This window comes from Trachinotus anak, unplaced genomic scaffold (genome assembly GCF_046630095.1).
Source record: "Trachinotus anak isolate AG129_WGS33_773 ecotype Australia unplaced genomic scaffold, CSIRO_AGI_Tana_v1 ptg000005l, whole genome shotgun sequence".
NCBI classification, from domain to species: domain Eukaryota; kingdom Metazoa; phylum Chordata; class Actinopteri; order Carangiformes; family Carangidae; genus Trachinotus; species Trachinotus anak.
In genome coordinates this window covers 20213442-20233969 of record NW_027273856.1, presented here as the reverse complement: position 1 = coordinate 20233969, position 20528 = coordinate 20213442, and the positions used below count along the sequence as shown (strand labels likewise).

The following is a 20528-nucleotide window of genomic DNA, read 5'->3' as shown; positions in this document are numbered from 1 at the left end:
AGCTGTTTACTAGTTTTATTTCAATAAATAACTTTTAGCTTTATTCACAATAGATCCATTACTTCTACTTTCATTTTTGCTGACAATTTAACAATTTAACCACATACTGTTCATCATAGCAAGGCTATCTCTTTAAACCATTCATCCATTAATTAACTATTTAAACCATTTGTTACGCGTATCTATCAAATTCAACCATGTTATCATCTACTTGAAGTTATGTGTCATTTTATCCGTTTTAACTTCAGTTTTGCTGATTGTTTACGTGTATATAAGTCAATATATGCAAATGATGTTTTTAATCAAACTAGTTTCCGTTGTTGAACTAGTCCCCATCACGTATCCCTTGGCAACAGAGAGGAAAACGCGCTCAGGTGGGAGCTCCGTGTGAGCGCAGCTTCCCGGCAGGTGGGCCGGTGGGTCTGACCCGGGTACATGTGCAGTGCACCGCGGTGGCTGGAGGTTGTCCCCGCTCCGCTGCGCACACAGGTGCTCCGTGTATCCGGGGCGCTCTCCGCCCTCTCCGCCGCCACGAGCTGCGCTCATTCGCTCTCCTCAACAGCCCGGATGTAGCGCACAGGACCGCACAGTCCTCCACTCAGTGATAATAACATGGCGCTGGCAGACACATAACGGTGCCCACCGTAATAATAATAATAATAATATCCACAGTAACAGACCAAAATAAGCGGCGGGACATGTGAGCTCCTCGACCCCAGCACAAGCAGGTAGGTGTGGGTTCATTTTATTCGACTTAATGTGCTTTGACGCCGCGGTTTTAGCAAAAAAAAAAAAAAAAAAAAAAAATGTGGCTGCTGTTTCTTCTTGCAGGGGGCAAAGAAGCCGCTCTGGAAAGGCGAAATGTTTGTCTAAGGGTTTAGTTTGCGTCTCTGTCTCTCTGTCCGCGGTCCTACAGCCTCACGGTGAAAAAGCAGTGTCATTCAGGACAGGTTTGTGTCGCTGCCTACGATGCATCCGTGCACAGATAAATCATCATTTTGTAGTGCATGTGTTGTCATGGCTGTCAGGCTCTCCGTGCGTCGACCGCTGTCCTTGGTATTGAACTGGGTGGGCATCACACCTATGCATGTGGCAAACAGATTTTGGAGGCCTGTTTGTGGCTGGATTCTCTGACTGCTCTCATTATTGCTTAAACCGAGAGGAATTGTTGTCGATGGCTGGAGGTCGAGGTAAAAAAAAAAAAAAAAAATCACTGTGATGCACCTACAGCCTTATAATCTAGTGGGGGCTCAGTGAGTGTATGGTGCTCAGTGCTGAGTTGATAGCTTTAATGGACTTGAAGCTCTCGTTTTGCTCTGTCTCTTTATTTTTCATCGTAGTACACATGTATATTCGCTCTGCTGTGTGACAGTGATGATGACAGTGCAGGACATTTATTTGCGCTGCCTCTGTTTTTCCTTGCAGCCTGCCAGAGTGTGAGTGTGCTCAGGCTAATGTAGGCCAGGTAAGGGCAGGAACAGATGGCTTGTTTTCAAGTTCAGTGTGGCTTTCGGATTAGAATGTGTAGACGAAAATTAAAAGTGGTGGCTTGGCTCTCTGAGCTGGGGTTCCCCTCCTAAGCTTATAATCGCACTTATGACAACACTCCATTAATAGGGGTAATAATAACATGTAGCACAAAAGCTCCAAAGCTGTCAGGAGGCCTGTATTTTGTCCCAGATCATGGGCCATAGACCAGTAGTACCTAGGTGATAGTGGATACAGTTTGCAGTACTATTCTGTCTAGATGTCAATATGGCCCCCAGCCAACAGTTATCCAAATGCAAACAGCTATGGCTGAAACAGTTAGTCATTTAATGAATTAATTGATTGATTAAGTGTTTTAAGTAATGGTTCAAAAAATGTGAGGTTTACTGCTTTTCTTTGCTTAATCTGATAGTAATTGAAGACCATCGTGAGCGTTTTTCTTTTTCTTTCTGTTGGACATATTATAGACCGACTATTCAGTGATTATAGGCTGGATAATGACGTCTGGGGTTGTTTTTTAACATATGGCATTTATTCATTATTGAATCAATTAAAGCAGCAGTTGGCCATTTTGGTCTTTATGGCTGGCCCTGCCAAAACAAATATGGCATTTTATCTGCAGATTAAATGGGTTATGAAAATAACCAGTTGCAGCCCTAAAAACAACCAATAGATGTCAATAACTGAGTATATAAGGTATTTTCATAGAAACAGTAAAGCATGGCGTTTTAAAAAATTGTCATACTATAACTTAAATCATTTTATCATGTCATTAAATCTAAAAATGATGACAATGTTAAACCTTATTCTTCCAAAACCTATGGTTGCTAAACATACCTTAAGAGGTATTAACTTACACCAAACTGCTGCACTTAGGCCTGTGTTCTTATAATTATGGTGCTGTGGTGATTTAGGATTACAGTAGACTACTTAATTAATTGTAGAAATTGATGCAACAATACATTCTGACTTGTATGCGTCAAGCTCCAAAAACAGTGGATCCTCTAATTCCCATATTGCATCTTGATAGCAGCCTGCCTTGTAACATCCACATCTTTTAAAGTCCATGCTTCCAGTGTTTCATTGCAGGCTTTTTATAAATTTGTTCACAAAACCCAAGCTGAGATAACCTTGATGATATCATTATTTTCTCAAAGTTGACACAGCTCCTCCAGAACCAAAGTGGCCATTATACAACTGATTTCACAGGATGATGAGTAGTCCCTGTGCCTGGCACACTGATCTTCATGTGTCTGATTGGTGGAGTGTCCCTTTAAGTATCAGTGCTGCTACATCTGCGTCCTCTTGTCCAGACCACACGTCAAGGTGAGATTAAAGGTGCGTTTTATTTGTCCTTTAGAGATGGAGGGATGTGTGTTATTTTAAAATTGGGAGAAACGTGGAGGCTGAGTCAATGTGTTGGTCTGTGTATGCTTGCTTGCACACTCCCTGGTTATCCACTCTGTAATGTATTCAGTGCCAGCACCGAGCACAACAGCTTTACATAATGATCAAAGCTTGAGGGATGCCAGAGCATGGCTTCAGCCTGCAGTAATAATAATAATAACCTTTGAAGTTATCACAATCCCACAACCTCATTCCCTTCATATTCTGCCTCTCTCTCTCTCTCTCTCTCTCTCTCTCGCTCTCTCTCTCTCTCTCTTTCTCATTCTCTCTTTTTGTCTCTCTCTCTCTCTCACACACACACCTACACACTCATGCACAGACCCACTCGAAGGTCCTCTTCTGTTTAATGTTTCTGGATATGGGGTGAGCACTTAAAAGAGGATAGTGATAATGAACACATGACCAACTATTTTAGTCCCTATGGCTCTACACTAGACTGCTCTCGGTGTCTATGAAGAGGCAGCCTTCGTTGCTCGCACAAATTCACAATTACGTAAGAGTCAGAGGGAGCCACACATTGAATAGTTTGATCAGAAGAAGAAAATCTAGCTATAGTTTTCCATGCACGTCTTCTCTGTTGGTCCTTCAACGTGTGCCAATGGCCAACATATCTCTCTCACTCTCTGCGGTCAAATAGTGTTGGATGGGAATGGTGGGAATGTGTTATCTGTAATTGAAGCGTCTGATTCAGCCTACTATTTATATGGGAGCCTCCCTAAAGACTCATTGGTCATTTTAACCAAGTGTCTGGCAGCATTGCGCTGGTCGATCTTGTTAATCAAGGAGCAGAGTTAAGGAGCATGCAAACAACATGCAGACAGAGGAGAGATGAAGAGAGAAGTACAGAGGGGGAGGAGGACGGCGGAATTGATGAGTTGGAGAAGAGAGGATAAAAGAGGAGGGTAGACGAGAGGAAGAGCGGGACAGGTGGCCATAGGAGGTGGGGATGAGGATTGAGAGATAAGCTGCAGTCTAGAGGTGGTGGTGGTTTAACAGGAGGTGAGGATGAAAGGAAAATACAGATGGGTAAAGTATTGGGATAAAAAAGAGGTAAGTGGTGGAGTGAAGAATTGAGATGAGGGGAAAAAAGGGGGAGAATAAGAGGATCAGAAGGTCAGAAACTAGCAGAAAGAGAAGGGGCAGTGGAAGGGATGATGTTATTGGAGAGAAATATAGAAGACTGTCTGTCTATCTATCTGTCTGTCTGCGGAGGGGGTCTTGCCTTCTCCCAGTCTGTCGCTCCTGTTTATTTCAGCTGCAATCGAGCAGTCTGTCTGAATGCCAGACTCATCTTCAGATGTCAGCACTTTTGTCCCAGGTTATTGCATTTTGCTGTTTTTGTCCCGGGATTAAAAAAAAAAAAAAGACCTTCCCTTGTGTTTTCTGCATGACTTGGCATGTCAGTAACAAAATGAGGTGTGTGTATGGGTGTGTTTGTGTCTACGCATGTCTCTGTGAGAGACAGGGGAAGACAAAGGGAAAGATTGAGCGTATGAAAAGGGACATTTTGACTGAGGAGGACAGATGAACATAAGTGATTTAGAGATAGAGGGAGAAAGAATGTGTGTGTGTGTGTGTGTGTGTGTGTGTGTGTGTGCATTTCCAGGCTGTAGAACTGATAAATTCCATTACTTACTATCACAGTTTACATGTTACATGTTACAGGAGTTCCATCATGTCTTTGTGATCTTCCATGAAATGAAATGACAATTAAACTGTACAAATCACACATCAGCACAACACCCGGTGTCATCTGACATTCAGCAACCCATTCAAAAGGCTGTTTGTCATAGTGTCATAGATCTAAACTGTTGTTGTTGCTCCCTGTATTAGAGCTGTGTCATGGCTGTGTCCTTTCCCAGCCTGAGAACACACACACACACATACACACACAGAAAGAGTTAACCTAGATGCTTCCCCAGAATCAGAACTAGTGTGGAAGATACACAGTCCACCACCACAGCTTACATCCTCTTCAGTTTTCTCAGTCTAACTTGTGTGTGTCTGCACTCAGTGAGACTGCTCTACTTCTTTCCCAATCCCCCTCTTGTCCAAAGCTGGAAAGGCCTGACTGGCCCTGTGCTGGAAGTGTGTGTGTGTGAGTGTGTGTGTGTGTGTGTGTGCCGTTGGTCATGGGGCTAAGGCATCAGAGGGCACTGATGAAGAGGCCCAGTGAAGCTTGAATACCCAGTGATGCCCTCAGGCTACTGAGTGCTGCATCTGCCTCTGCTGCTGCCTAACACAGCACTGGCCCTTACAGCTCTGTCACCCACCCTCCAGGCTGAGGGAGTTACGCTATTTCTGTGAAAGCGTGTGTGTGTGTGTGTGTGTGTGTGTGTGTGTGTGTGTGCATGGTGGTGAACGTGTGTGCTAACGTGCCTCATTTTCCCTCCTTGTTGGCCAAAAGTAGGGTGATTCTTACTGCATGGTTCTTTCTACTATAGATGTGCGATAGAGGCCTAAATCTGTTGCAACCTTGAGTGAGTACAAGCCTTTCTTGTGTGTGTGTGTGTGTGTGTGTGTGTGTATGTACTAGTAAACTGCAGGAGTAAGGAGTTAGAGCTTAATTCCAGTTTAATCGCTATTAAAGTGATACCTGTTTACAATGGGCAGCCTTAGAAAGCCAACTGCTGTGTCTGCAGCCTTCCCTCAAGGTGTTTAACAGTGAGTGTAGTAAAAGACACACCTGTTATACAATCTGTGATATATATTAAAAAATAAATCTTAATTTAGTATAAACTGTACTGTCTCTGTTAATTTTCATTAATATATATTTATTTCTGTACAAATGTGGAGATATATCTGTACATATTAGAACCTCAAAGTCCACAGAGGCAGCAAAGTCAGTAAACTATCCAATAAAACATGTATTTATTATGTATACAGCTTTACCTTCAGACAAAGTGGCAGCAACAAATATTATATTTAAACTCTGAGACCAAAAAAGGTTCTCTTCCAAATGGAAGTATATTTTGAAAATGCTACAGACAACACACCAAGAAGTAAATTACAAAGCGCTTGAGATAAGACTGTTCTCCCCAGGACAATCGCGAATCATAGGCTGCTCAACTCAGGAGCTGGACTGCGAACCGAGCATATATTCTAAATCTAAATGATTACTTTCTCACCTGAAAAAAAAATCAAACCTTAATTACTTTACAACCATGAACTACCAGGTTTTCCCTCATCTGTATCAATGCAACAATAAAGTGTCACTCCCATTTGTTTCATATCCACTGTCCTGCCCATTTGGGACAGTGCATTAAGGGATACAGAGGCAGACAACATTTCAAAAAAGTTGTCTTGAATTATTCAAGTTAGTGTTAAATATTATGTTTCAAAAATGAGAATGATAACTAATATAAAATGAAATGTTTAAAAGCTGACGCAAAAGCCTCAATCTGGCAGTTAGGGATCCCATGGTGAGAGAAATTGTGTCAATGTTTACAACTGTGATGTGAGGACGAAACAGAACGACCCCTCAGGTCACGAAAAAACGAAAAGAAACAATGAGAGTGAATTGCAGAAACATCGATCAGGTAAACTTGTTGTCTCCTCTCCACTTTTGATGTGAGTAGACAACAGTAGCCTAATGGTAAGGTGCTAGCTTGCAGTGCATCTCTCTCTAGTCTGTCTGCCCTGCTAAACTAGCCTGGCAGTGCGTCTCTTAGTCTTACTTACCTGCTGCTTCCAGGGCTGTTCTGTGACTTTGTGCCCGGCCAAAGTTTGAGTGAAACACAACTATTTATTAGGCTTGATAAACGCCAATGGGCAATGGTAGAGACTGCGGCTGCAAACAATAACCACATCACAACCTCTGTGGGGACCAGTCTAGACAATATATGGCGCACAGTCCCTCAGTCAAAGTTGAATTACAATTCTGGTCGATTGCAAGATAGATTGACATTGACTGTTGACTAAATATTGAAATTAAAATGTTGATTAGTCACACATATTGCCACTATGGATGCGCATCTCTCAGTAAACAGTAGCCACCATTTATTTAGCCAAGCCATTGTAGAAATAGTATTTTATATTTGAATATTTATAAAAGTAAATCTGGGGGAGCCAGTTTGAATTGGCCTGATGCAGCTGATAAAATGATTAATAAAGGTGCAGCCATAGTCTGTAGGCTTATGTTTACATTGTATAACCAAAGCTAAGTCAGGTGTGACTGTTTGACAAAAACCTGTGTTGGCCTACTTTTCTCTTCACACAGAAAATTGATAAAGAATTGTTGAAGGGATCGATAAAGAATTGGACTGATAAGCAGAATCAATAATGCATTGGTATCACTGAAATCCTATCACTTCCCATCCCTACTGGTACCTACCTTGTTTATATCCCTGATTTTCAGCTTCCTTTTTACATAATTGACTCTTCTATTGGTTGAAATCTGAGTGTGATCCTCACCCAGACCAGTTTTTTTTGGGTTTTTTTTTACTGCAGCTCAAAAGGCAGTTTTACTGCAGTGTTACAAGTCCAGTCAAAAATCAAAAGTTGCAAAGCAAACCATCATAAATACAACTCATAACCTGAAGCAGCAGCAACAGCAGCAGTTGGTCTTATGCGCAGCTAACTGCCGTTGGCACTCTCTTGTACACTTTGTCTGTGAGCTCCTTCTCTATAATTACTTATTTCTTTTGTTACTCCTGGCAGTCTTTTCTACCTATCTTGAAAACTGCAGGCTTCCAGATGGGCCCCAGACTTCTAAAAAGCATGTAGATAGTGCTGCAGCACCTTAACTCATGTGAAGTGTAAAGAAGCCATTCTGCTCATTTCTTTGGCCTCGTTCAGCACACTGACAGTGTTTTTACAATGAATTGTGAGATAAATCAGACTTCAGCTTGTAATGTATCTATTACATTGGCTTTAGAGTTCTTGTTCTACAGTGATTGGTTCAGTGTTTCTGTGATGTTTAATGTGGTTGATGTGTTCACAAAATGCACTGGTGAATGGACTAAAGCTTACATTAAGTAAATCACTCTATAGAGCTCATAAACATTTTAATTACTGCACATGTGCATATTTGTAAGCAGTTCCCAGTACAGGAATACAACAGTAAATTATGTCTCATTTGTTTAAAATCTATTCTGGGTTTATTCTAGTCTTATAGATGGAAATGGCTGCATTGTAAAAGTTGTATTGACTTGGACTTTTTATGCAAATGTCGCCACTCTCATCTGATTTCATCCTACACAGTGATCACAGAGGAAGTAGGAAGGAAGGGATCCTGAAGGGATCCTTGAAGTCGCTTAACGCTCTCCATCACATTGCCAGCCAGTGTAGTTTTCACAACAGTTGTCAGCAAGCTCTCGCTGTTTTGTTCTGTGATTTGAGATCAGCCAGGTGGAATTTCATCAAAGCAGACTTGAATAAGGACATTCATTATGGCTCAGCTTGATTCATTACCAACCCCCAGCTCCCACACCCACATGGGGAGACTTCAAAGGAAACTGAGTGGTTGAAGATGCAGGCTGCTATCACACTGAAGCTCACATTATAGCATCCCCTTCCCCAACCACACTGTTTCTACCATGTGAGAAGTAATTATGAGACAGCAGTGGCCCAAACCTGTTTGCTATTTGAGCCAACTCAATCCGACCTTTGAACTTCCTCACTCAAACATACACTAGTTTCACTTGAGTATAAGTGATCATTCACTAAGCCCCGACCCCATTAGTTACAATTGCTACGCCTGTCAAGCTTTACATATTTGCTTAGCACATATGGCCTTGAATAATAATAGTGGCAGATTTACCACTTGAAATTCTTAGTAACTTGTGAAACTAAATTTAAAAGAAGCATTTTCATTTCTGACCAGCCAGCATCTAATTTGCCAGCTGTCACTGTCAGGTTTATCAGCTCTGTCTAGGTAGGTACGCAGCTAATTAAGATGACATTAGCCCCATTAGCAGGTTGATGCTATCTGTGGTTCACTTCATTTTAAAACAATCTTGTAAAAGAAAGTCATAAATATAAACTCGATGACTACATGTAGGGATAATTAGTCCATTATTATAAATATAAGAAGAGTAACCAATATTTTTGGTGACCATAAAACTGCCTCATATGACTAGTTTGGCTTTGGTTGCTTAAGTGTAAACTTCCCCAGGTATAATGATGAGCAAGTAAGTTCAGGTTTAAAACACCATCACACCATAATTAAAAGCCATTGAGCGAAACCTGGACAACTGTGTTCTTCCATTGACCAGCAAGTGCTCAGAATCCCATTTGTTCTGACTAAATGAGTGAAATCCATTCAGTCAGCATCACATAAGACAAATAACGTCCTGTTGTTAAGCTAATTATACAGGATGGATGACTGTCTGATTGGACGCAGTCCACTGACAATGATTTATATGAGCCAAGACAATCTAATCTGTCCTAACATTTGGTTTGTGGCTCTATAAAAATTGACTCCATTCAGTTCCCAGAGTTAGTTTTACAATCCAGGTTCCTGCCACGCTTTCTGTTAACACAGTGGATGTGTTCACATGTCAGTTAATGTGTCACTGTAAACGCAAACAGACACGTTTCACTGGTCAGCTGTGAAACAGTATTAATTCTGTTGTTCTGGGTGGAGGATGTTGTGGCTTATGGGGGTCCCCCTGCAGAGCTGCACTCCTCTTCTCAACATCTCTCCTTCCTCCCTCCTCTTCTAACAACGAAGACTGTTGTTTCTCATCCCTCGTCAGTCAAAACTAGCGATACGGCCTAAATTTAGCACTGCTTGGAAACTTGACCATCACATAGATTAGTGTCTGTGATGTGATGTCTTAAGATGGCCTTCAGCTGGGAACCCAGCACAACGTCAGGCACAAAAAAAAAAAGTCCCTCATTATCCTCTCATGTCATCTTCTGCGTGTGTGTTTGTCGTTGTGTATATTTCATTCTCAGTCTGAGCTCTGCATGAGAGCACATGTGCACCTAGACTCGTGCATACTATCATACTGTATGTGTGCATGACTGAATGCATATGTGCTCACATGAATAATCACATAACCCTAACCAGCCACACACACACACACACACACACACACACACACAGAAATACACACATTAAGGCGGACGGCTAATGACGTAGTGTAAGACAGAGCACACAGATGCGCTGGCTGAATAGATTAAAGCGTTCATCCAATGACACAGCTGTGCTCTCTTTGATGCCTGGGCATGAAACTGCAGGAAATTACAACAAAAGAGGGACGCAGAGACTTAGCTGATGTAAAAAAAAAAAAAGATCCACTCTGACGCGTATGGCATGTTAACGCCATGTAACTTGTCAGAGCAGCAGCTGCAGGCTAATGCTCATCTAGTGTGCCTATTAGTTTGATTGATATGCTTTTCTATTTGTGAAGTACTTGTAACGCTGTGAAACCAAGACAAAAATCTTTAGCTATTTATTCTTACTGCTATTACTCTCTCTGCCAACTCTTCACAACTTAGCGCTACATGGTGCACCTCTGAAGTCAGTGTTCACAGTCCCATAGCATTTCAAACGCAGACCGTGCAGATGCGCTGACGTTCAGGAAGCAGCAGTTCACATCATCACGCTTTCAGACTGACTCGCTAATTCGTAGTTGGGTTAAATGTAGCTATCTATTAGTGTACGGAGAGGCTAAATGTGCAGCATATAGGCTTGTTAGCTGTATGTACTCCATGGGGGTTTGCTGTGTGCCTGCCTTTTTTTTTTTTTTTTCAGCCTCGCAGGGTTCTGGTTGTGCAGCATTCACAACGCTGCCAGCGTAGCTCTAATTAAGCCAGGCATGAGTTTCTTTTTAACCCCCCTGTGTGTTAAAAAAAACAAAACAATCCCCTTACCCCCTAAGTCCACGGTGAGATGCAGGAAGAAGAAGAGGAGGGGCAGGAAGCTGCATGTTGCTGAAATATAAATGGGCTGCACATCTTTGTTTGTTGTGAGTTTTACTGCAACAGAGCAAACAAAATGGTGGACCCCACTGAAGGCAACAGTTACGCCCAGATTTCTGATCACAAAGTAATCCTAAAGTGATTATTCCTCTGTTGATTTGGGTAGATTAGGCAATTGTGTCGTCAGCCATACATTCACATTCCTCTAGCAGCATCCATTTACATTATCCTGGTAAAAATAGCATGACCTCCTTCACCTAAAAAGCTAACAGCAGAAACTAGGTCCTTCACCTCTTTCAGCTCTGTAAGCAGCTGTCTCGTCTCTTTTGTAACGCTCCAGGAAAAAAGGCAGTTCTCCTGATTGTGCAGTTACGCAGCATGCTACAACGCATTATGAATTATTTGGCTTTGTTTTTCCCCTGTCATTCTATTATCCTTCTAGCTAAGCCTCTTCATTTCCTCTGCCTCGGACGGCTGTGCCACTGTGCATTTCCCTCCCTGTAATTTATCCATCTGCAGAAATGGACCATGCACGAGTGTGTGTGTGTGTGTGTGTGTGTGTGTGTGTGTGTGTGTGTGTGTGTGTGCGTGTGCGCGCATGCACTGAGTAATAGGAAACGTTGTGTTTAAGGGTGATGATTGCTCTGGCCCTCGTGGTTTACAAGCAGACAAGGTAATGATGGCTGCTACTTTCTCAGCTAGCTCCAGTCAATCTCTCTGATGTGAGTTTGTGTGTGTGTATGTGTGTATGTGTGTGCATTTGTGTTTGTGTGCAGAGTAGTAGGAAATGGATCTAAGAGCTGTCATGGTTTACAAATAGTAGCTCGGGGTATTGGTGGACATCATTTCAATTGCTTCCAAATGTTTCTTTTTAAAACAACTTTTTTTTTGAGACAAAAAAAAAAAGCTTTCAGAGCTTTCAACACATTTGCAGTTCACAGTGATAAAGGTGGCAATTTTATCAAAAATGATCATTATGTTTTGGCCATTTGATGCCTTTATTATTTGATCAGACAGTGAAATGTGACAGAGAGAAGGGGGATGACATGCAGCAAAGAGTCCGGCCAACAGGGAGTCAAACCGGGGGACTTGCCTGCTTAAAGCATTTGCACCCATGTGGGATGTGCCCTAACCACTCGGCTGTCAAGTCATCCCAATAGAAAGTGATTTTAGACAGATACACAGATTGAGGCCTCTCATTTCTAGCTGATGACTGTGGATTTCACTGACTAAAACAAAAGTTACAAGCAGATTTCATCAGCTTGAAAACACTGTCTCCAGTTTCTGGGGACATGTTTTAATGTAACCCCAAATAAACTACTGTAGTTGCTGCTGTTGGAGCTGATAAACACACTGTTTAATCCATTCCTGACATCTTGGCTCTTGTGTTTCTGTTTTTCTCACAGTGTGGCTCATACTACAGCCTCATACACACACAGATGTATCTCTAGGATTTCTTTTATTATCAAGGATTTTAAAGGAAAACGTGTGATTAGCAGTAAAAGTGTCATGTTCTGAGCAGTTCCAGTAATTTGTGATACCTTTTGATGGTTTGATATGGACATGAGAAATCATACATTGCTATCAGCTATCTCTTCTGATAGACTGTCCTTGAACACAGACATGACTCTGATGGCTGCTACATCTCATCTTGCTCATGCCAATCATTGTCTTCATCAGTACATCTGTGTGAAGTGTGTGTGGATGTGCCACAATGTATTCATAGCCTTTATATTGAATACATGATGAGCGGGTTCATTTTTAAAAACCTGTTTATGTAAAACACGGATTTTATATTTTATTTATATTTACTGGTTGTAGTAATTTGTACTTTTTTCAGATACTATGAATGATTTGAACAGATAAGTCATGAGACAGTGAGACAACGAGAGGAAGGAGGAAGACAGAAAGAGAGACCAGAGAAGAAGAGGACATGGTGAATAACTACGTTTAATTTGACTGTGCAACGTCTGAGACGAAGAACACACCCAGTCTCACTTTGTATGAGCTGCACATCTGACTGTAACAGGCTCTGACAGTATTATCTGCTCCTCCTTCTTCCTGGAGACGATGAGTAAAGCAGGGGTAGTTAGAGAAAAATAAAACCAAAGCAACCGGGGAAATCAAGAAAAAGCTTTTTACTCCTTTTACACTTCAGTGCCACTAAGAGGAGACACCTTTTCTACCATTTTTGTACAAAATTAGTGCATTAGAGAATTTGAAATGCCTACATCATTTTGCTTTTATCTTGTGTTAGCACTAATTGTAATACCTTTCATTTAGCTATTTATTTATTCATCTTCTATGTTTTCAAACTTTGTGGCCCTTTAATTGAAAAATGTCGACTTGCAAACAAGAACAAAGCAAAAAGCAAAAAGTTAAATCTAAGAAGTCTACAAAAAGTTTAATTTTGTGAAGAAGAATTTGGTTGATTCTTTTTTCAGCCACTGATAATCATCTCGTCAACCCTGAGGTTTATCTCGTGACCCCTTTGGTGGGTCCTGACCCCCAGATTGAGAACCTCTGCCACACACACTCACTATAGCTGCTGATGGGTGCTTCAGTGGCTATATGGGGTGTGCATATCTGTGGCTTTTCCACGGATCTTAGGCCTGAGCACTCAAACATACACACACACACACACACACACACACACCCATGCGCACACTCACATATTGACACACCGTGTCCCTAATCCTGGAACGTTATCAGTGATCATCAGCGTGTGAAGTCATGTGGACTGGTATGAGTCTACGGCTGAGCCTCAAACGCCGTGCAGCTGAGATCCGCTGATGAGAGCATCTCCACTGGACTCATGTCATCCTTTCACACCCTGACCCACCACTGCTTAGCAGCCCACATTAGCTCAGAGGCTGTTTGGTGGAGAGAAGACAGGCTAAATTTAGCCAAATATATAATTTAGTCAAAATTCTCAACATTTGCAGCACTACCCTGCTACTGTACTAATCTGATGTTTCAGAGAACACAAACCAAATTTGCCATTTGTTTTATCTTCCAGAATACAAAGAGACACTTTGTTTAGTGCTCTAGAGACTCTGGAGAGGGAACAGATTTTGTTAATCCTCAAATGTTTGTTTCAGCTACTATTGAAGTTCATTTTTATTGAAGTACAGCAGAAAACAGGCCTGTGTGTCTCTGTATTGATTCATCATTTTCTCATCTCTGGAGGGGTCGAGGATTTGTTCCACACTGGTATTCAGCTGCATCAGCTTACGTGCTCAACATGGCACACAATAGATCAATGTGAACACATTGTCTTTGTCATGTCAGTCTGTATTTGTTTGGTTTTCTGGAACATGACTCACTGTGTGTGGTCTACACACTCTGTTGTTTCAGTACAGTTACCGTGTGCATGCGCGGCTGTGGATATCTTCATGATGATGGTTTTGACCGGGGACCTCTCTGTTGATTATCTCATACAGGTTCAGCTTGTTATTACAACATTTTGGTTTTCTATAATGCGGCTTTATATAACACAATAGGGTGTCAGCTTCTTCCAATTCATCCCAGTGTCTACACAAACTGAAACTGCATTAACATGAAATTCAAGAGACAAAGTGCTGAAGCTCTTTTAAGAGAAAAGCAAGGCTGCGGAAATGAAAGGGAATATTTCAAAGACAAAAGTAAAGTGAACATCAGCATTACTTTTCCAAGATGAAAGGGGCTGATGCAGATGTGTCTTATTGAGTGCTGCTGAATCAGGTGCTTGTTTCTGAACTGACTGAGGTTTGTACTGGTTGTTAATTACCACCTGTATTGAGCAACCACTGTGCACTGTTTTTGGGTCAGTGCCTAAATTGAATTGTTCGCTCAATAGAACTGATACTTTTTTCTCAGTGTCAAGTTAGTGTTTTTCTTTGGTCTTTTCTGTTTTGTCTTGTACAACATCCACTTAAAAACATATTACCCAGTACTGTATGTTGATACGCAGTGTCGACTGTATGTAATGTAGACATAACAGTCTCTGTAGATGTAGTTTTATATTGCTTGACCTGGACCCTAAGACTTTATACTGTTTGCACTGTGCCTGCACTGGAGAAGTGTCTTGTAGAACCTAATATCATTGTGATATGTTTATGTTGGGCAGCAGATAGAGCCTGTGGGGAACATTGTTTTAACAAACTGACAACAATAAGCGTTGGCATTATGGTCATAAATGGCAATGGACACAAAGTCCCAGGAGATAATTTCCTGCCTTGTGAAAGTCAATGAGAAGTAGGTTAATATTTTTAGGGTGCTGAGCAATACTTGCTTCTGTAGTGTAAAATGTGTGAGAGAGCATGTGGATAACTTGTCTAGGTAACCGTCTATTAACCCTCAGTCGGGTCAGATGTAAACATCAGAACCGTAATAGCTACTCCAGACTTGGAGTAGTCCTCCTCGCAGTTCTCCTGCCTTGCTCTCTCTAAATGAATTCACCTCCTGCAGCACTAATCACACCTGCTAATAGTATGTTAACAGTTAATAATACAGCCTTTCCTCTTTGCTTCATCATATTATTTGCGAGGAGGGCATTTAATAGAGGCGCATTTGCCTGTAGCTATACCAGTCAGTCAGCAAACATGCACCATGCCCTTTTAGATGGAAATTTTTCATAAAGGAGCCCTAATATCTTTTTTTTTTTTAAATACTCACATGATTTCGTAGTTTTTAACAACATGGTCTATGATGAATGTCTCACTCCTTAGCTTGAGGAAGTGAGATGGGACGTTGAAAACGCAGAAACTACCAGACTGCAGTAAGTGGCCAATGGGCTTATCCCAATGGTCTTCTTCTGTTTAGTCTGACTACCAGAGACACATTGCTTTTGGGTAGTACCTGCAGCTGTGCTCTTCCGTCATCTGTAGTTCCTTCTTGCCTCACTTTGTAGGGAAAATTACATTTTGTTCTGTCTTTCCTGCTGTTCCAGAGCAGGACTGTCTGCTTGTTATCATACAGCATGTGCTTGATTGAACCCAGGTTGGTCCCACATCAAAAGATGGTCTGTCTCCTTTACATTACCGAGCTCTCAGTGCAGTAGAAGCAACTTCCTCCGTTCAGGGCCTGCAAGACAGCAGTAATGTAGGTCAGCAGGTACAAGCTTCCATTTACCATCCACAACTAAAGACAAGTGGGGTGGAAGAGGAGGCGGTGGGATGTAAACACCCATGCAGAGTGAATGGATTGTAGAGGGGGAGGAGATAAAGAGGAAACAATGGCACATGATTGGTCCACAGACTGTAGTGGTGGTCTGATCAATGTTTTATAAGTATCACTTCTCTGTTTGTAGGTTAGACTTATCTTCCCTCTCCCATGTGTGGGCTAATGGTGGAGCTGTGAGTCATACTGGACTGTGCTGTTGAGATAACTCCCTGCATTGTGAGTGTGTGTTTTTTTTTTCCCCAGTACGATTAAACAGCAATACAATTTACCAACATTACTTTGAATTTAGAGAGCATGAAACCATTTAATTTTATGAAAGTTGAGGCTGAGACACAATCTTGCCTGATTTTCTTTTACACTGCTCTGGGAGCCACTCAGCTGTTATGTAGAGAAGATGCAGATGTATTTACAGATGCCTTCCTGTCAAAAGTCATAATAATGACTTAAGCTTATATGAAAATGATTTTATAGTAACATTTCACATTAAATAATTGTGTAATATTTTGATAAGTAACACTTTAAATCATATGCTGCGCATGAAACTAGTCACTGTTGCAAAATCAAGATTGAGATGTTCAGATTCATCCTTTTGCTCGCTTAACATTAACTCCTCAGGCCTCCTGTTTAGGCATCTTCTTTATCTTTACCTTTTCCTCTCCACAAGTGCATGGTCACATGACCTTTTGCTCTTTAAAACAAGGTCACACTGGTGCCTCTCTGCCGCACGTGTGTTTCTTTCTGAGGATTAACAGTCATACTAGAAGTGGCTTGAGGCAGTGGTGTAAACTGGGTACTCCTATGGCGAAATCCCAGGCTGCATCATCCGTCAAAGCTGACGTTTTGTTCTGTGTCCTTGGCTGAAACGTGAGGGATTGAAATGCTGTCAGAGTCATGTTGTCCAGGTCATTAGCAGCAGGCCTCGCCACAGCTTTTACAGAGGCATGACCCCTGATATACCAGTCTCACACTCAGAACCTGTCCTGCTGTTTCACAGGTCGCAGTTAGACAGAAACACTGTCCAATGGCTGTTGAATGAAGAGGCGTCAGTTGACTAAACACCTCCACCAAACAGTAGTTTCCTGATCATAGCTTAGCAAACATAACAATGCATGACGTGTCCGTGAAGTTTTGAATTTCTCCATGCTGTAGTAGTGTGCCAGTGTGTGGGACAGTAAGATAATTCAGCACCTCAGATGTCTTTTTTTAGCCTGTCAAAAACAGGCGGCAACATCCGAATCACAGAAATGCCAAAAACTGCATTTCTTCAAATGACTGCTTGAGTCTGGCTCCAAAAGTGAGTCAATCCCCATCGACTCTCATGTTAAAATGTCCAACTTTGCTGTAGAAATAACCATGTTTACAGCCTGGTACAAAAACAGTTTTGGTCACTATGGCTAATTTCCCCCTTCTTGACAACTGCCATGAGTGGGGGTGAATTTGTATAGAACTCACTTGTTTAAATTTTATGAAGGCTTAAAGTTCTGCATAATTGAGTGCGTGCCGCTTTGAGTGACAGGTGGGTGAGCCGGTGCGATGTAAGTCTTGACTCCACATGTGCCCCTCCTCTTGAGTCAGGAAGCCAGGTACAGGGTTACACGATACAGTTTAAAAAGTCCTGTTCAATAGCACATCCACTGTGTGGTATTTCCCCACATTGTGCAAATTGAAAACGTGGATGGAAACCCACTTAATAACTACAGTGGGTGGGGCTTAGCAAATGGTCAATTATAAAAGACTATTGTGTTCACATGAGAAAGACTCATGTTATTTTAGTTTTTAAAATCTCATTCTAGTTGTCTACTGCTCTGCAAACACATTGGCCACTGCTACACCTCTATAAAACACACACATGTATATTTTCTTATCCACACACTCATTCACTGAAACGCACACCTTGCCCCAGCAATTTTTCAGCCTGAAAACATTCATATGTAACAGTAAGTGCCACACATAAACACGGCTTGTGTTATCTGCAATAATATGCAGTGGCTGGCTCCACAAATCCCTAACCTACGTCTTTTACATCTCAGCCTTAACCATTTTCCCATAACACCAGGAGGGAAGGCCTCTTGCCGAGCTATCAATAATAAACGATTAAGTCGAGGGTTTAACATCCTTGTGTAGATAATGGGGTGGAAAGGAGGAGGCTTTCAAAGAACAGAGTGCTTTTACCCTCGAAAACCACCAGCAGGAAGTAAGCAGTTATTCATGGTCAGAGGCTGTAGTGCTTTACAAGCATCATTTGTTACAGATGGTTAATGATTAATTTCAAATTGTAATCATTAATGCTAATGGACAGTATTCATTTTATGTAGTTAAATAAATCTGTTTCAATTAACATGCAATTAACAAACAATAACCGTTGTTAATCATTATTTAAAATCTTTTTAATGTTTTTTTTTACACGATTGATAATTATATGTAAAGTGAGTGCAAATGATGATGATTTACAAATGATAAATGATCATTTACTTGATACAAGTAGCATTAATTGATTGTTTTTTCCACTTGAGGGCAGCAGATCAAGCTGTAAACACAACACTGACATATTATCATCTAAAGTGGTTGTGGCAAACTTGTTAACAAACAGCCTATTTACACAGCCGGCAGACATTGAGCAACATCAGCATTGCTTTGGAAATGTAGTTCCAGTCACCTGATGATATAATATTCCCTCTACTTCTGGCATTGTTTGGGTCTTCAGCAACTCCTGAGGAAAATGTGTGGCTAGCATATTTGGCAGTTAATGCTCCACTATGTTCACTAGCTAGTCATTAACATTGTCGTTTGGGGGTGGGTGGATAATAAACAGTGGGTTTATCTGAGTTTTTTTGTCTGCTGTGGCCAAAAATGGCACTAATAGACCTGCAAGAGTGAACCAAACAGTAAAGAACAAAACAGTGAGCTGAAAGACAAAAAAAAAAGCTCAGTGGAGCTGAGGTGAACTGCAGAGTTTAGGATAACTGCTCTCGAGGTAATGTGTGATACATATCCAGTGAGTCAGATTGTGTAATTACCTGGTGAAGAACAGACTAAGACAAAGCCTAAATGTGGTTAAAAATTTGTTTTATCGTATCATAATTCTAGGTGGCATAGAAGTATTGTTTCAACATTATTAATGACATAATTTCAATGTGTCATTAGGACCTGCTACACATTTAAGTGCTGCTGAAATAACAATTGCATGTGAGCTTGACATCTAAAAAAAATCCCCTTGCTCTTCAACCAAATTTAAGGCAATTTTACCCCAGACATCTTAATTCAAATCATCAAATCCTAAGTACCTGGTGACTGGAGGGTCTGTTGTTAGACAGCTGGGGACAGTGAGTTAAGCAAAGTACCTAATCCCAGCAGTTCCAAGAGGCTGGGATTTACAAGTCATTCAGCAAGTGTGAGTGTTTTAGTAGGTTTGTGACTCTTCTTGTCCGTGAAGACGTTCCCTCGTCTACTCAGCCTGACTGTTGAGCTTAACTGGAGTTAATACTTCTAAACACCATTTGAATAGTTTATATCAAAGTGCACTGGTCAGCAACACAAGTAAAACCTAACAGAGGGTGCTAGATACTTTGGCGCTGTGGGTAAATATGTGCAGTGCAGGCAGGCAATAAAAACGAATGGCTCTATCACCATTAACACATATTGATAGTTTAAAAAAAATGTTAAGCTCTTATTGAAAAGAGGTTAGAGGTGCATTATTTCACCAGATGCCATTGTAATGACAGTGTATGATCACATTCATGTACAAAATTCATGTACAGCATCTTAAGTAGTTGGACATTATAGAGAGTCTTCCACTAAGGCTGTGGCTCACTGGGCTGACCACCATACAAATCCACATAGACACATAATCACATATACATAAACAAATAGTCACAGAGTTGCCTGCAGCGCTGCCAGTCCCTCTCTTTATGTCTGACTGCGTCCCACTGAAATTGCAGGTCTATGAAAAGACTGCTCTCAGTTTTGGAAAAAAAAGAGGCATTTGTCTCTTCAGCCTGGATGTGGATGCTGTCTGCATACAGATGTTAGCCCTGGGGCACTGAAACTAATACCATATGGCAGAGTCTCCTTTTCACGTGCTTGATAGTGTTGATAGCAGGACTGAGGAGCGGTTTTACTTCATTCTTTATCAGTGTGTAGGTTCTGTTGTGCAGATAAGGAGCATATCTTTATCTGCTTTGGCTTGTTGGCTTAGGCAGAGAGTATAGTGGGCTTCCAGTGTGCCATACTTATTTATTCTATGTGAACATCTAACAGCAATTACAAATAGAAAGCCTCACAACAGGTGTCAAGGCAAGCAATATTACTGTGCATACTTTGTACAAATAGTTGTACTGTTTTTTTTTTTTATAAATCTTGTCTTTCTTTCTTGTTTTATTTTTGTATTTGTTTTTTCCCCCCACACATTTGATTCACTGTGGAGATTCTGCTGCGTTGTTGTTGTGTTATTAATCCACATCAAATTCTTTCTGAATGAATGTGCTGCATTTTTCAAAGTCTGGGCTTGGACCAGGAGGTGGGTTGCAAGGAAACAGCGCAGCACTAGAGAATTGAAAAACTTTGTCTTTCACTAACACTAAGTTGTGTTATGTTTGAGTCTT

At 41.2% G+C, this 20528-nt stretch overlaps 1 protein-coding gene across 2 annotated transcripts in view; it reads left to right on the top strand.

The window, feature by feature from the left end:
* Window positions 1-358: 358 nt before the first annotated feature.
* The window catches only part of pak5 (p21 protein (Cdc42/Rac)-activated kinase 5), a 65667-nt gene continuing 45497 nt past the window's right edge, over window positions 359-20528 (top strand). For both annotated transcript variants that reach the window (XM_071478817.1, XM_071478816.1), the window contains exon 1: window positions 359-728. The gene's annotated coding sequence lies outside the window, so the exon portion shown is untranslated. The remainder of the gene's footprint in view (window positions 729-20528) is intronic.